Source organism: Pyxicephalus adspersus, chromosome Z (genome assembly GCF_032062135.1).
Source record: "Pyxicephalus adspersus chromosome Z, UCB_Pads_2.0, whole genome shotgun sequence".
Taxonomy (NCBI): domain Eukaryota; kingdom Metazoa; phylum Chordata; class Amphibia; order Anura; family Pyxicephalidae; genus Pyxicephalus; species Pyxicephalus adspersus.
In genome coordinates this window covers 83,478,155-83,496,254 of record NC_092871.1, presented here as the reverse complement: position 1 = coordinate 83,496,254, position 18,100 = coordinate 83,478,155, and positions in this window count along the sequence as shown.

The following is an 18,100-nucleotide window of genomic DNA, read 5'->3' as shown; positions in this document are numbered from 1 at the left end:
ACATCCAACGTTGTGGCTGCCAAATTGAACACTCTGGGTTTCCAAATGGTCCACCATCCCCCCTACTCACCTGACCTGGCCCCTCCGGACTATAATCTGTTCCCGAATTTGAAGAAACACCTGAAGGGGCAACGTTTTGAGGACATTTCTGATGTCAAAGATGCTACTGACAGCTGGTTAGCGGTCCAACCAAAGGACTTTTATCTGAGCGGTCTAGAAAAGTTGCAACTACGCTGTACCAAGTGCATCAGTCTCAGGGGGGGAATAGGTGGAATAAATGTGTTATTTCATTACTCTGGCTCTCTTCTTTCTGGGAAAAACCAGGAACTTCTCAGCACCCCCTCGTTTATATATAAATATATTAGATCTGAAAAGTATAATTCAATACAAAACTGTGCAAATATATATAAACCTATAAATGTGTCATTCACTAATTGAAGATGATCAATGGTAAAAGAGTATAGTTTTTTTCTGTTACCTTGTTCTTTTATAAAAACAAAGCTTTTATGATGTTTCACCAGGATTATAAAAATCTAACTGCTTAGAGGTCAGTTCCTGTTAAGAGGCACCACCCAGATCCATGTCTCCCGAGAGCCCTTTCACTGCACACAGTGTGCTGGTGGGCTCTTGGTAATCAAGGCAGCATCATTGATTTTCTGGAAAAGAAATCACTGAGGCTGATATACTGGGGGAATTCAGGCTGTTCACTTATCAAAATCTAGGATTACTCTGTAAGGAACTGTCACTTAGCAAATGTAATAAAAAGAGCTGGCACGTGATTGGATGGCTAAGGTCAGCAGACCTCAAGCCGATTCACTAAGCTCAATAACAATATTACCTTTAATAGAGATAATTCATTTTTCTAAGTGGACATCCTGAACTCCTTACCAGGAGCTCATTGGAGAAGGACAGAGAGGGGCAGGGCTAGGTCTAATCCTGTAGTCCAGCAGACAAACATTCAAATATATTTTTGAATATACACTTCAGTTGTCGTTTAATATTTTAAATTGATACCAAAAAGATTTGGAAGTCTGTATAAAACTCAGGATGTTCATTAGATTTTCACCCAAGATTCACATAAGATTTCAGTAGAAAGGATACATTTTACATAAAAGTTGTGTGAATCTTGGGTGAAACCATTATTAAACAACCCTGTAATTAAAAGATAGAAGCACACACATTTTTAACCTTTATAGATCCCTCTGAAACTATTTAACAAAACACTTTGCTAATATTCATTGTTCTTTTGCTGTTTTGCTCCCACTACTGATATGAAAAAAAGCGTATATTATACTGCCATCTAGCGGATTTTGTTAAAATTGCAGGCCTTGATATTGTATGCCTTTATCATTACAAGTCATACATTTTTATAACCATCCCCTCCCAATTTATGGACATTAATTTAATTATTTACATGTTATGCACGCCAATTTCAATCGTATATAGAAATATGTTTATGGTTTTGGGGTTATAATAATATTTTGGAACATATGCCTATTGTCTATTGTTTTCATATATCTAATTATCACCATTACAGCATGAGTTTAATGTCATTTCTAGGCACTGATTTCTTAAATAGGTATTTCACATAATACACTTCATATATTATACATGAGATGAAAACATCATCCTATATATATTATATAAATGGTTTTATACACAAATGATTTTATATTATTTCTGTATTTGATTAAAAGTTCTAATAGTACTTTACTGAATAAAAGCAAACAACATCTCAACAGACCTCATCCTGCTAGAAAGAGTGGCATGACTGGAAGCCAATCAGGAGCTATAATTCAAATGTGTTGACAGCAAACATGCCAATAGGAGCATAGAGCAGTAGAAGGGTAACCTCATAAGTCTTCTGCTGCTGATTTCACCTTGGAGGCAACAACAAACTACCCAATGTGTAGATTGAGATTCTAATAACTTTTAAACTGCTTTGCTTTTTAAAGGAAATTATTGTCTTTGTGACAGACATACAGACAAACAGAATCAACTTGCAGCAAATACTGTATATACTCGAAAATAAATCATTTGGATTATAAACTGAGGTACCCCATTTTACTGAAAAAAGAACAGGAAAACTTCATTGACTTGAGTATAAACCTAGGGCACAAAATGCAGCCATCAATGTCAACATTCAAAACAATATTCAACAGAAATTCCAATTATTTATTTGGGACAAATACATGGTGTGTTATTTTTTTGTTTGTTTCTTTTTTAATGTGTTTAAAGGAGAAAATCAAAATAGGCTCAGTCTGTATATATTTTCCCCTTTGTATAAATTAGGTATTTTATACTGTGAGTTGGTTATAATGAGTCATTTCCTCTTACATTATCTTTTGTGCATTACTGTTGGCCTCCAGTAAATGGCACTGTGACCTCAGATAAAGTTTGTAACAAACTAATACAACGTCTCCTCATATGAAAGAGTTTGTTTTGCACATGGCAGCTTTATCCAGTGATGTGCTCTGACTATAAACCAAGATTCATTTTCTAATGGCATTTTCAGGTCGAAAAAAAACTTGATTTATACTTGAGTATACATAGTAAGCTCAAATTTATTGATCCATGTTTTTTTACATGCCCATTGTGGAGATCATATCTGTTCCAAATATATGCAGACACTGCTTCCTGCTTTTAATAAAAGAGGATGCTTTTCACCTAAAACAACACAAAAGCACATTTAATATTAACTTGTGTATATAAAGCTCCAACATATTACGTAGTGCATTAAAAAGTCATGTGACTAACTGCTATGCTTTTTAAAAGTGCAATCACATCACCATTTACAAATTTGCCCCCTAGCTTTCACTGTGTGTATTACACACATCTTGGCCATGAGTACCATTCTTACCCCTATTCTGGGTAAGTAATGGCAATGCATGCCTAATGCATATATGCGATGCAGTGCCATGCACCCTAAGTGGCACCCCTGGACTTCCTGGTGCAACATATGGCATTTCATTGTATTACAATATATGGCCATGCACCTTTTACAGTGCATTTAGCAGCCTTTTTAAATGAATGGGCTGCCCTAATGCAACACACATTAACACCTATGAGTTAAAAAAAGCAAATATTTAAAACTGGGCCCTGACTAAATATATGACAAATATAAGGCATCGGATAACACCAAAAAGAATCTTGCTGCCCCCTGCTGTTATTCAGTGTTCAGTCTTTGTGTCAGGACAAGACATGGCTGGAATCCAGAGATGGGCAGGAACTGACTTACTACAATCTATGATGTTCTGCTAAATTAAACCGTGATGTCTTTTATAGAGGTCAGAGAAAATTATAATCCACCTGAGGAAGTATCACTATTTTAAAGCCAGACTCCAGGCAGATATTAAAAAAAAATGCCAATTAAATTATATGTAGAGCCAAAAACTCATAGCAGCTTTAACAGGGTTTTGCAATTTATAAAACTGAATAAAAATGTTTTTGAATTTGCAGCTTTAATTAAAATAATTCTGGGGGAGTCAGGCCACAAAGTTTCTTGTTCAGGCAGTTACTATTGTAAGTTCACAACATCCATGAGTTGTTTTCTTGGGTTGTCACTTTTTACATCGCTTCCTATAAAGACTTCAAGTGGCTTTTTTATGCACCTGCTTCAAAAATGATGATGTGCAGCCATTGTGGGAAAATATGAAAGCAGCATCTCACTATGCTAGTGCTGATCTCCCCTGCTGTTCTGTTCTACTGATCTGCTGGACCTCATTTGACTCCAAGTGCCTCCTGTGTTCTGTGTCCCTCAATTGTATTTTGTGACCTCCATGCACCTCATAGAACTCCATTTCCTCAAAGCATCTCCTGTGATCTTCATGTGTCTCCTAGAACCTTCTTATCCCCCAAGTGTCTACTGTCACTTTTTTGCACCTTTTGGACCTTCATGTCCCCTAAGTGTACCTCGTGAAACCTCATTGTCACCAAAACATCTTCTGCAACCTCTATGTGTCTCCTAGAACTCCCATATCTCCCAAATGCCTCCAGTGGCTTTCATTCACCTCTTAGAACCTCCATGTTCCTCTAAGTGTCTTCTGTTACCACCATGCACTTCTTAGAACCTTCATTTCCCTTTAGTGTCTCCTATGACCTGCAAATGACTCTTAGAACTTCCATGTCCTGTACGTGTATCCAATGATCTCCAAATGGCTACTAGAACCTCTGCATTCCCAAGGGTCCCCCATAATTTCCATGCACCTTTTAGAATCTTCATGTCCCCTAGGAGTCTACTGTAACCTCCTTGTACCTCATAGAACCTCCATGTTCCACAAGTGTCTCCTGTGACCTCCATGCACCTCTAAGAGCCTCCACGTCCCTCTAAGTGTCTTCTGTGACCACCATGCACTTTTTAGAGCCTTCATGTCCCCTTAGTGTCTCCTATGACCTGCATGAGCCATTTGGAATCCCTATGTCCCCTGTGGGTAACCAATGACCTCCAAATGACTCTTAGAACCCCCCTGTTCCCCAAATATCTCCTGTGACCTCCATGCACCTCTTAGAATCTAAATGCCCCCTAATAGTCTCCTGTGACCTCCATGTGCCTCTTAGAACCTCCATGTCCCTTAGGTGTAACCAATGACCTCCAAATGACTCATGGAACCTCCATGTTGCCCAAGTGTTTCCTGTGACCTCCATGCATCTCTTAGAATCTTCATATCCCCCAAGTATCTCTTGTGACCTTCATGTACCTTTTTGAACCTTCATGTCCTCCAAGTGTCTCCTGTGACCTGAACGTGCTTCTTAGAGCTTCCGTATCTCATAGGTGTCCCCAGTGAACTCCATGTTACTCATAGAACCTCCATGTCCCTCAATGACTTCCATGCACCTCTTCAAAACTCCATGTTCCCTAAGTGCCTCATGTGGCCTTCATGCATCACTTGGAACATCCATGTCCCCTAAGTGTTTCCTGTGACCTCAATGCTTCTCTTAGAACATCCATGTCCTTCTAAGCATCTCCTGTGCCCTCAATGACTTCCATGCACCTCTTCAAAACTCCATGTTCCTTAAGTGCCTCATGTGGCCTTCATGCATCTCTTGGAACATCCATGTCCCCTAAGTGTTTCCTGTGACCTCAATGCTTCTCTTAGAACATCCATGTCCTTCTAAGCATCTCCTGTGACCTCCATGTGTCTCTTGGAACCTTCATGTCCCCCAAGTGTCTTCTGTGACCACCATCTAGCTCCCATGATTTTCACATACCTTTCTTGTGACATCTGCTCATTTCCTGTCTTGATCCTTTGGCTTATCTCCAACTCTGAAATTGTCTGTTGTTCTGGTGCCTCATTTTCAGATGTCTGCTGAGTTGTGAGAGTCCTAAAATAGGAGCTATTAAAAGCAAAGTCCACCACATCTTGTGGGGTGCCCTGGCAAACCCCAGCAGCTCTTTAGACTTTGCACCTTGGTCACATCATACTTGCACTCAGTCTTGTGAACCCACAGCCTGGTCAAGTCATCCTACAGGGACAGACCCAGGTGCACAACCGTTGTGTCAATTTGAGGAGGTTATGAGGGTAAGAGAATGAGAGAGGCTGGACAATGCCCAAGGCATCACGTCCATCATTCCTCTTCAGAATCTGGCTACCATGCATGTAACTATATGTCAAACAACCAATAATTTCCCATCACAGGAAACAACCAAAACAGCATGCCCATAGTAACATCCAAGATGCCACCAACTGGAGATAAACCTTATTCCTGACATCCTTTATCAGTACCAGCTTATTCATTTTATATTTGATATCCCTAGATGGGCAATTCATTGATATTACAAAACGTTACAAAAAGGCTCCAAACATAGTTATAAACAATTGTATTTACTGAAATTGAGCTACTTCCATGGTTGGAAAAAAGACCGTTAAATATGGCCATGATTGGATGGTAGAGCAATCACATTTTATCAGAGGAGCACAGTTTTTAGGGAATAGGAGTGGGCATTCCAGTATGGATTGCATTAACATACAGACAACCCTAGGTAATGCCCACACATAAGGCCAACATATAATAAGTAATGTCAGCAAACCGATAAAGAAACAGAGTGTAGGCAGTGCAGCTGAGAAGGAGAGGGCTTGATGAAGCTTGTAGTCCATCAGCATGGAAATGAAGATTGAAGCTTCCAATGCTTAATAATCAAAAAAAATCCAATTTTGGTACAGGACAGGTTTTCCAAATGAGCAAAAAATAAGGGTACTGTTTTAGTTCATAGTGTCACCAGGACCTTCTATTCAGTATGCAGCAATGACCTGCAATGTTTTTCAATATACAGCTTGGAATCAGTCTGCCTTGTGTAGATAGTAGTATGTAGATAGATACAAATAAAACTGGTCAAATAATCTATAGGATAAAATAACTTCAGTGCTTAATTAATAGATATTAGGTAACAAAATCCATTTGATAGTTTGTTTCCTATTGAGCCAGAAAATGTTACTTAGTCTTGATGTAAAAATTTATTTTCTGGGTAATATTGCGCCATCTTGTGTCCCAACGTTGTACTGCACCCAGCAAATTTTTTTTTTATAATTTCCCATTACAGTTTTTTTATCAGTTAATTTACAGTCTGCCAAGATAACATTTAATCCTCAGTTTGTTCAGTTATGAGTTTCTGCTATTTTGTTGGGCCAGATGTAGGTATGTCAAAAGTATTTCTTTCTCTGCCAGATGCATACATTTTTTTTAACCCTTTTATTAGGTCATTGATACCTAAATGGCAAGATCAGATTTAGTCAGCATGCATCGAGCACACAAAGACAACCTGAATTATGTATATAAGGTTTTAATTTAGTAATTTGGTCACAATTTTATGTTTTTTTTTTAATTACAGGGTCATATTTTTAAAGAAATCTCTTCTTGCAAAATTGGGTATTATAAACAATTGTTGCTTTTTTTCTTTTACATATAGCTACATAGTTACCCAGATTGAAAAAAAAGCACAGATCCATCAAGTTCGGCCGATAGGGAAATTAACAAACAGAACAGAAAGCAGAATATTTCAGAAAGAAAGATATGTTGATCCAGAGGAAGGTAAAAAAAAAATCCTTTTTAAAACAGGGCATAATTTATTCCAACAGGGTAAAAATATCTTTCCTGATTCCTTATGGTATGCCAAGCACAGAAGCTGATCAGTGGTCAGTTTGGGTCCTCAGGGCTGCAGTTTGGGGATGCAAGAAAGTGTTCCAATTCATGCTGTTCCTGAATCCTTAATTTTTACACCATGCCCCTCTTTCCCGGAATGATTGACAGCAGCAAAGGAGGATAAAACTGCAATGGCCAGGGCATAGGGTGGCCAGTTGATATAGGCTGGAAATGCAGATGTGGTCATGTCCCCGACCCATCTTGGTATTGTTACAAAAGAGCAGAGACGTTGGCACCTCCTAAGCTTCACCCAACGTGTCTAACCCGAGTCTCTTCTTTTCACTCGCCCTTCTTTGGTGTTTTTTTTATGGAGTTTTAATCTGCCCTAAATTTCATTTTCACTATATGTGAGCTTGTTGGGATCTAGAACCACTTTGAAGGCTGAATGATGTTTCCTTGTGGAATATGGCAGCATCATAGGGAATTTGGACTCCATTGGTGCAGAGCCAAAGAAGATTCTTCTTAAGCCATGACTTCTCAACCAGGGTTCCTCCAAAGGTTCCTTGGGGTCCCTTGAGCAGTTTGCACCTCTCAGGTCAGTTTAAGTGACCTCCAATGATCTTTTTGGCTATCTGTAAGGGTGACATTCTTCCCAATGGCCAGCAATGTAAGAGGAATTCTTCCCACTGACCACCACACTAATGTACTGTGATCTGTGGGTATAGGAATTATAGAATGGGTTCCCTTGAAGACCTGAAAGTTATTCCAAGGGTTCTCCAATGTTAAAAAAGAACTCTGGCTTTAGCATTGTATATGATGGACCTCACCACACCTAGGGTTACCCAACAGGGAGACTTCACCATCATCTGACACTGTAAAACCAATCTTGTAACGTCCAACTTTGGTCGTGTCACACTTATCTTATGTCACTCTTATGTGATGTAATATTGGTGAACAGGCACCAGGTCATGAGTTTCTCAAATTGGTAAATGCAATCACTGACTAGTTTAATAATTATAAAGAGGTGTCAAAAGGCCAGGTTTCTAACAATATATATTTAAAGCTGCCAACTTCATTTCTTGGTTGGAGGACCTCTAGCATCATCCAGCTCTTTCCTCCTCACCCTGACTATCTCTGACCCACCCCTTTCATTGACTGACTTTCACTTCTTTCAATCATGGAGCCGTAGCAGCAAATGTTGGGGTTACCTAAGGAAGTTTGCATGCAAATACATCCTGCCTGGGACCTCCCTCTGCTTCAGACCGGCAACTACCTATCAAAGCGTTTTACTATATGTATAACTCCTCCCAAGAGGAGCCAGCCCACTGCTTATATCATAGCTGGAGGCTTTTTAAAAATTACTGAGGCAGGGTGCTGTGATGTTTTTGGAGAGCTAGCACTCATAAGCAGCCATAATTTGCTGCATGGCTGCTTTACATAGAAAGCCCAGAGACCCAGTGATAATGTCAACTTTAACTACTAAACTACTGTATACCTCTACAAAACCATACATGCCAAAGTTGAAAAAATGTTTTGTTTTTCTTGCTTTGGATAGGTGCTTTTTTCATCTTGAATAGGCAACAGGAAGTGAAAAGAAATCTGGGTGTCACCCAGACCATTGGTCCCCATTAATTACCCCTCACCTCTTTTACTGATGACAACTGAAAACGTCAAATTGATCATTTTTAATTGATCTTTTGATTTTTTTTAAGAATATTTTTTTTATTGCAGATCAGTTTTTAGAGAAGCAGATTGTAAATTGAATACTTGTAGTCAATACCAAAGGTTCAATCAATACGTCAATTGTTTTATCGTATCAGAAATACCAAATTGTACATTGGATGCTCAGCATAAATATGAGTTTGCTGCATGATTGAACAATAGGTAATGTGAGTTGCCAGAATAATGGAAACAGCTGCTGAATGCTGAACTAAACTTTACACCGAGCCCATTTACACCTTGTCATTTGGGTGCATTGCAGAAATTGGTGATATGTCACATGTTAGGTGCCAGTCATAATGGAACGTTACATATAAATACTGAATCACCTCTGTGCACCTCAAGTACAAAGTGTACATGAGTAAAAGAATCCAAGGGATTGCCCTCCTAGAATGCTTTTTTGCCATTGTGTTACTATTAATAAAAGCCATATTGATATTGGGGCAACAGATGGTTTGTGTGACAACAAATTTAAAAAAAAAATCTAAATTTCCCACAAACATTTAAAATCTAATAAATATTGTTAGTTAAAATAGGAGAATTTTGTTTAAACTGTATTGAGTCTTAGTGACCACAAGGTGGAACCAGCACACCTCTTCTGCTTGTCCTACAAAACATTCAAAGCAGATTGAGAGTTGTCACCCCATAACAGGAAATGCAAACATCCATAGTAGATTCCAAGCAACAACAAGTTGTAACAAAATAAAAAATTTTATTATCCAGGCTTTCCATTGTGTAGTTATTCATTGTGCTCCCCAACAATAAAACAACAAAATTATATATCATGCAATCTGTCAGTAGCAATTTGCGCTGTTCTGAATTCCCTTATAACATATTCTAATTACCTATTGATCCTGCATGTCGATTACATTTGTTTTCCAGTTTCCTAATGCAGTGAAAACACTGTTTGTTCCAAAGTGAGCAGTGTTGTCACCCTTTGGACAACTTTGTCTTGAATGAAAATTGGATGTTAGTTAAATGATAAACAAAAAACCCAACCCCAGCAAACACTATTAAAGCAATGACGGCAATTCGTTTGTTTTGGGGGGATTGTGCACATCTTTTCACTGCAGCGTGTTGCATTCATGATTTTGCAAGCATTAACATAGTTTGTATTAGAACAACCTGTTCAAAATAAATTCTGGAGGAAATGTAGGGCTTTAATTTGTCAGTCTTATTCCATCTAGAACTATCCAGGATAATCCTCTCCAAGAGGTGACAACTTCTCTGTGATTTTAATACAGGTCAAACAGCATTAAATTTCCAATAATCCTAGTTACAGATTGTCTCATCCTTTGTTATCATATCACATGTTTATGGTTCAATATATTTGTATTAAAGATTTTTGCATAACAAAGATACAATAGAAAAACAAGTGTATATAAAAAAAAAATTCCCAAAGATACAAACTTAGTATTGCAAAAAGAGAAACATCAAAAATAAACAAGGTAGGAATATCAACGATCTCAATTGTTTCATATGTTACAAAGCAATATAACAATACCAAAAAAACAAGCAAATATTAAAACAACATGACAATTAAGGAAGGGAGTATTAACCGTATATTGAGAAACCAAGAAATAAGATATGCATCAGAAACATATGAAAATGCATTACTCTGTAGAGAGTGGGTACCAATACTAATTTTTAATTTAGTTGAGGTGCTGTACTGCTCCCAGCAGGCCCAACGGGTAAAAAAAAATTGTCCAAACAGATGTTATCAAAGGCCCCTATTTCCTCCATCCTCATCCCCTCATTCCCCATTGGGCAATGGGGACTGCTTGAAATACATATAAGAGTTTAGGTAGAGAATCCATTTTCAAGACATTCATCCTGCCAAACCAAGAAATAGTGTCATTTTTCCATTGGTCCAGGTCCTTAACTAGACTCTTAAAAAATGAAACATAATTGAGGGCGTATATTTTGGAGAGGTTGAACGGATAGCTACAGAGAGGTACACCAGATAAAGTGGAAGTTAAGGAAAATCTTGGTGGTTAGGGCGGGGGGTAGAGGGATAGATTAACATTCAAAGCTTCAGTTTTGGAAAGATTTACCTTAAATTTACTGAAAAGGCCAAATCTGTTAAATTCATAAAATAAAGAGGGGAGGGAGATTAAAGGCTGAGTAACAGATAAAAGTACATCATCAGCATAAAGTGTCGCCGTGTGTTGCGTGCCTGGATCCCATGAATAGAGGGGTTTTGCCGAAGTGTTTAATGACTAGTACAAAAAGGAGGTACCAGTAGATATGTTGAATATATCTGAATGGGAACCATTCACCAACACTCTTGCCTTTGGGGTGGAGTAAAGAAACATAATCTTTGATCTAAATTCCGCTCCTATTCCAGTCTGCCTTAAAGTTAGATCTAGGAACTGCCAATGAACCCTATCGAAGGCCTTTTCTGCATCAATAGAGATCAGGAATGTAGGTATTTTCTTTTTTTTTGGTGTAGAAGATCAAGTGAATAGTCCTTGTGGTGTTATCCCTGGCCTCACGACCGGGTATGAACCCCACCTGGTGGTTATGCAAAGGGAAGGAGGAGAAATACCTTGTTGGTGAGGATCTTGGCATAAAGTTTGAGGTCTACATTGAGAAGAGATATGGGGCGGTAATTAGAACAAATAGTCTGATCTTTTCCCGGTTTGGGGAGGATAGAAATGTTGGCCAGGAGCATCTGTGTAGGTACAAGATGATCAACATCCACTGCATTAAAGGTTTTGGCAAATAGGAAGGGTAAATCAGTAACAAAGGTTTTGAAGAAATGTGGAGTAAACCTGTCCCGGTCAGGGTATTTTCCTGATTTAAGGTTTTTTATGGCCTGCATGAACTATTCTGATTTTAGGGGTGCCTCTAAGGCGTTTACTTGCGATGACTCTAACCAGGGTAAAGCTGTGTCTCTAATATATGATCTAAGCTTTGGAATGTGATTCCACCATCTTGGCGGAGAATGTTTGAAGAAGAATATAAAATTTTGAGTAAAAGTTTTCAAACACCTCCGCAATATCCCTATTACAATGCACTTTAGAGCCCTATGAGATCATAAATGGTATAGGGCTTTGGGGGGTCTTGAGTGGATAGTTTGAGCCAAGTGTTGACCACATTTATTCGCAAACTCATAGTAGTGCCTTTTGGCTTTGTCTCTGGCAATTATAGATTGTGAATCCAGGATTCGCAACAACTCTCTACGTGTGTTGGATAGATCAATGAGGGTGCCAGAAAACTGGTCACATTTATGTTGAGTCTCCAGTTCATCAATCCCAGATAGGAGGTCTCTAATCTGAGATGACCTAGCTTTCTTTAAGTGTGCCCCACGTTGAATAAGCACACCTCGTAAAACACACTTCAGGGCTTCCCATTGGATAGGCGGATGTGTGTCGTCATTGGCGTGAGTTTGGCGGAAAGTAGCTATTGTCCATTCAATTTCTGACACACATGCCTTATCAGCTATTAGAGAGTCATTAAGTCTCTGGGAACCTCGAAATTTAACTTTGAGTGAACTCCCCAGAACTAAATTAGGTGAAGCGAAATTAATAATCAGATTATGATAATTGGTAAGAATCTTTTCTAGATTGGAGAAAAAGGGAAATTGGTCTTTGTTAGGCACATAAATATTGGCCAATGTGAAAATTCGGTCATCATGCCTGATCGTAAGTAGGCGGTAACTCCCTAGAGGATCAGCCTGGGATTGCAGGATCTCAAGAGTGAGGGATTTATGGAACGTGATGGATACCCCCTTAGATTTAGGGTGTGGATTAGTGCTATCATACCATGTAGGGAAGTAAGAATTTTTAAACGTTGGAACGGAGTTTGCTTTAAAGTAGGTTTCCTGAAGAAAGAGAATTCTAGGTCACCCTTATGAAAATGGTATTGATTCCATTTCTATGGCAAGTTTAAGCCCCAGACATTTAAAGATTAAATTTTTTAAACCATCAACAGCTATCAGAGATCAACAGGTGAAGGACATGATTGGTAGTCTTGCTCTTGGGTACCATAGGGATGTATTTACAACAGTACTGGTATGAGGACATGGATGGGGAAAGGGGAATGAGGTAGGTATAGCACCTCCAAAGGGGGTGAAAAACTAAAATGTATGACGCTGCCACCTGCGTCAAGGTCCCCAAGTTGGGGTAACAAGGCGGGGGTGAGGGTTCCCGTGCCCAAATGACTCAAGGTAATATAGGTTGAACAAATTATACTGTAAAGTGCGGCAATAATATAAACCATTTACACAGTTAAAGTGGCAGCCATAATAGACATCTAATAGTAAGAGAGTGGAAGAAAAAAGGTACAACTACATAATTCATAAGATGGCAAAAATGCTAGAAATAATTACCGGCCCGCAATCAACATAAGATAGTTTCAACAGTAATTGCAGCATAAACTCAGTGTACTGTAAACATAAAAACTAAGTACAAAGATAAGAAACATTATACATTCCTGAGTAAAGGAAGGGAGGTATATTCATCAGCCAGTGATCTTATAAAAGTCCGACCCGGGTAGAAAATCAGATGAGAGGAAATCCCGTGAGAATAAGCGATCATGAACCACCTGGGTTGTCAATGTGGAGGCCGTCATCCATGGAGAATCTGGAATAAAGAGGTCAGATAGGCCCAAGACATGCTAGAAGGAAGGTAAATCTTTCAAGTGTTGGAAGGTTGCCGCTTTTTCACTGTTGAAGGCAATTGCTGGAAAGGGAAACCCCAGCGGTACTTGATATTGTGTGACTGGTGCACTTCCAGAACAGGTATAGGCATTCCACGTTGAGATAAAGTATGGTGGGAAAGGTTTTGCAGTAGATGAATTGGGAAGCCATTAAACAGTATGCAAACTTGAGAGCGAGCCACTTTCATAATTTCCTCTTTAAGGTGGTATGGGTGGATCCTGCAAATAATGTCGTGTAGATGGCCTGGGTCTTGCAATTTGGGGCTCAAGGCCCTTTGGTTCCGATCAATTTCTACACAGTGATCAGAAGGCTTTTGTAATATTATCATTAAAGTTAGCAGTCGCGGCTGGCTGCAGCTCGTCTATACTGATACTTTCAGGGATGCCTCTTAATATAATGTTATTACACCTATTTCTGTTTTCCAAGTCATCGTGCTGATCAATCAACTGATTAAGGGGCATGGAGTAGGCATTGAGGGCCTTAGTGTGCTAGATCCTTTTTAAGGTCAGCCATCTCATATCTATATGTGCCTTCCATCTGTTGGGCAAAAGAGTCAAAGTCAGCTTTTGTGGGGAGTATTTTCCGTAAGGATTCATGATCCTGCAGCCGTGTATTACTACCTTTAGGGTTAGAAGCAGGGAAACTGACTATGTGCGGGTCCTACTCTAGAGGGTCTTCAGGGCTGGTGGGAGCTGAGAAGTGTGGATAAGGGCTCATCTGTACTTGTGTAGAGTCATGGGCTCTTGGCATGTCAGCAGCCAGCGCCATCTTGCAACCACGTTGGCTACAGGTTGCAGGCATGGAGGAGTTGGTCAGGTAAAAAAGGTCCCGATCTTCCCAGGTCAGGGCCCGCCAGGTGTTGCGTTGGAGATCCGGTGATCGTGCTTCCCCATAAGAATTGAAAGCCTTTGTCAATACCAAACCACCACCTGACCATGACCTTGCCTCCAACCATTGTTGACCAAGCCCTTGTACATGTTCCCCAGGGTGAGGGGTTGGATATCTCGGAGGCTCATATTATAGTGCTTCCAGATTCCTGATAGGATGTCTGCTCACAATGCCAGGGTCACCATCCAAAGCCCATATGATGAGAATCGAGGAGCTCCATTGGGAAACAGGGACAGAATATTGTCTCCCTATAAAATGAATTGCCTGAATGAGGACCCTCATGGCAGGATTACCTTCAGCTTCAATGAATTTAAAGAAATTGGTACCCATAACAAGATTTCACTGGTTTGGATGATCAGTTACTGGGTCCTTCCACTCTTATGGCACCTAACCTCATGCAAATTACTTGAGCTGGAGAATAATAAAGTAGAGGAGGGACTGTCTTGAACTCAAGGAATATCTTCTGCTTAGTGGTCAATGAAATGTGCCTACTACAAGATGGGGAAAGTTCAGGAGAGACTGAAGGAATTCAAAACACAACTCCATTTATATTTTTTTAAGACCAGGTGGAAGGTGAGCTGCCATTTTCTGTACATGCATAAAGTTAATCTCAAAGAAAGTACATGAGAAAAAGGACATTGAAGGAGATTGGTTGGGACTGTCGTTGACTGAAGGAGTATCTTCACCTGAGAGGTGAAGAAAACAATACTGAATTGCCAGTTCTTTGTATTCTCATAGAATCTAACCTTATAAAAAAGCCATGAGCCTAAAACAGTTGAAGGTGATAAGGAGGGACCTTCTTGGACTCAAGGAGTATCTTCAGCTAAGTAGTTAACAAAACACGTCTATTACAAGATAGGACAAGATCTGGAGAGACTGGAGGAACTCAAAACACAACTCCATTTGTTTATTTATTCATTAGGAAAAGGCTGATGGTGAGTTACTGGTCCTTTGTACTCTCATGGAGGAAGGCAAGAAAAGGAAATGATTTGGGACTGTCTTGAACTCTATCTTTTACTGAAAGGTGAATAAAAGTTTGCTAGTTCCTTGTATTCTCATGGAGTCTAACCTCATGAAAAATATATATAGGTCAAGGTAAAGAGAGACTGGAGGAAATTAAAGAACAACTCTATTTATTTACTAATATATATATTAAGAACAGGTAGAGGGTGATCTGCTGGTTCCTTGCACTCCCAAAGAGTTTAAACATCAGAAGGAAAGAGATGTGGGATTGTGGTGGAATGGAGGAGGATTTTCACCCAGGGGTGAACCAGTGTGGTGAGTTGCCAATCCCTTGTACACTCCAACAATATAGAAAAAACATGAGCTTCAAAATGTTGAAGGAGATAAGGTGGGCCTTTATTTGACTCAACAATTATCTTTGTCTGACAGGTGATTTAAAATGACCCAAGAGAAACTATTGACATGACCTGAACTCGATCCATGCTTCCCATGTCTTCCCAGATAAATTGTTTTTTGGATTAGATAGTCACAGTCAGTTAATTTTGGACTTTACTCATATAACATCTAATGAGGGTTAACATGACTTTATTACATCAAAGTTTTCATTGCAGGTTTATTCAAAAAGACTTCCATTCAGCCTTTCCATACATTGGTGACCCTATTTAGAGCAAATTGTCCTGTTCAGCGACCTCACTTACAAAGACCTTGATACAAAGAGACCTACAAAGAGTCCAGAGACCTGCAACAAGATAGTGGAAAGTCAAGAGAGACTAAAGGAACATAAGGCACAACTCCTTCCTTATACTCTCAGAAAGAAAGGGAAAAAGTGGGATTGTCTTGGAATCAAGGACCATTTTCACATAGAAGTGGTGAAACCAGTGGTGAGTTGACGATTCCTTGTACTCTCAAACATCACAGAAAGTACATGAATCTCAAACTGTTGAAGAAGATAAGGTGAGACTGTCTAGGACTCAACAAATATCTTCTCCTGATATGTATACAAAATGCCCCAAGGAAAATTACCTACTTTATGTGCAGAACTGAATCCATGGTTCCCATGTCTTACCAGATAAAGTGCTTTTTGTCCAATGGAATGTCATTAGATTGTCAAATCCAGTCGGACATTACTTACATTTTATCTACTGAGAGTTGCTATGATTTCAATATTGAATATTCGCACTAGAAAAGATGTATGAGAAAAGTCCTTGAGAACACTTTGGGGTGCTTTTTACAGAATTGTTCAGAACACCTTCATTGGGTCTTTCCATAGCTTGGTGACCCTATTTCGAACAATGTGTCCTGTACAGAAACCTCACTTACAGAGACCTTGATGACATACAAAGATTCCAGAGACCAGACAAGATTGTGAAAGGTCCGAAAAGACTGGGAGAACTTTAGGCTTAAATCCATTTATATATGTTTTAGGAATCAGTGGATGATAATTTGCTGGTTCTTTGTACTTTCTAAACTTCAAAAGGAGTTGCCAGTTTGAAGGAGAAAAGGTGGCACCATCTTGGATTTGTGGAGTATCTTTACTTAAGATAGACATAATCTCATAAAAAAAGACATGAGCCTGAAATTGTTGAAGTAGATGAAGTGGGACTGTCTTGGACTCAAGGGGAATCTTCACCTGAGATGTGAACAAAACACACCAAATGAAACTATTTACTTTATTAGCCCAACTGGATCCATGGTTCCCATGTCTTGTCAGATAAAGTGCTTTTGTTAAATACAGTGGTTGTTTGTCACCTAAATTTGGAATTACTCATATCACTGAGGGTTACAATGATTTCACTATAGCAAAATTCACACATAAAAAGAAGCATGAAATAAGTCCTTGAGAACACTTCAAAGTGTTCATTACAGGTTTATTTAAAAACCCCCATTCAGCCCTTCCACACTTTGGTGACCTTATTTAGAATAATGTGTCCTGTTAAGAGTCCTTACTTACAAACCCCTAAAACAATGAGACATAGAAAGAGTCCAGAGACCTGCAACAAGATGGTATAAGGTCAAGAGAGACTAAAAAACATAAAACAGAAATCTTTCATTGTACTCACATGGAGTCTAAGCTTCATAATGAAAAAAAATAATGTGGGATTGTTACAGAATCAAGAAGCATTTTCGCCAAAAGGTGATTGAAACGGCATTAACTTACTGATTCCTTGTACTCTTAAACATCATAGAATACTGTTGACAGAAATTGGGTGGGACTGTCTTGGACACAAGGATTATCTTTGCATGACAGGTGATCAAAACACTCCAAAGGAACCCGTCTACTTTATGAACCAGATTAGATCCAAGGTTCCCAATGTCTTCCCATATAAAATGTTTTTGTCCTATTGAATGGTCAATAGGTTATTAGGTTCACTCTTATGACATCTACTGAGGGTTACCTTGATTTTAATATTGCAAAACTTGCACCAAAAAAGATGTATAATGAGCCTCAAACTCATGAAAGAGATAAGGTGAGACTGTCTTGGACTTCATGAGTGGAACAGAATCCATGGTTCCCACATCCTACCAGTTAAAGTGCTTTTTGTCCAAAGGAATGGTCTATAGATTGTCACATCCAGTTAATTTTGGACTTACTCATATGTTATCCACTATGGGCTACTATGATTTCAGTCTTGCAAACTTCACACTTAAAAGATGTATGGGATAAGTTTTTGGGAAAACTTTGGGTGCCTATTACAGAATTGTTCAGAAACAACTCTATTGAGTCCTTCCATAGGTTGGTGACCATCTTTAAAACAATGCGGACTTGAGGAGTATATTTCCTTGAACAAT